Below are 471 nucleotides of genomic sequence, written 5' to 3'. Positions count from 1 at the left end.
TTTCTTTGGAATGGGAACAAATATTGATGTTTTCCAGTCAGTGGGTCAACTGACTGTTCTCCAGATTTCTTGGCACAACTTAGTGAGCATATCCAGGGCAGCATCTGTTTGTTGAAATAAATCAATTGGTATGCTGTCAACTCCTGGAGCCTTGTTTTTTGCCAATTCCTTCAGAGCAATTTGAACTTCCTCCTTCATCACCATAGTATCTTGCTCATATGTCATTTCATGAAATTCTTCTATGTCAGCCAGTTCCGTCTGATAGAGGCGGAGGTTTTCAGATCTCCAAATTCTAACCCAGGTAACCTCAGGCCGCATTAGCCAGCGTGCGCACCCCAAAGCATTGCCAGAAAAAGAGATTCAGTGATTAGAGAAAAAATTTTAATAATAATCATATTAATGTCTTTCTTATCAATATTATCCTGTCATTTACTAGTATTATCTTTTTAAATATTATCCTATCATTTACAA

The sequence above is a fragment of the Elephantulus edwardii genome, unplaced genomic scaffold (assembly GCF_000299155.1).
Source record: "Elephantulus edwardii isolate Elephantulus edwardi_28Jun2011 unplaced genomic scaffold, EleEdw1.0 scaffold00008, whole genome shotgun sequence".
Lineage (NCBI taxonomy): Eukaryota > Metazoa > Chordata > Mammalia > Macroscelidea > Macroscelididae > Elephantulus > Elephantulus edwardii.
Note: the sequence above shows the minus strand (reverse complement) of the source record.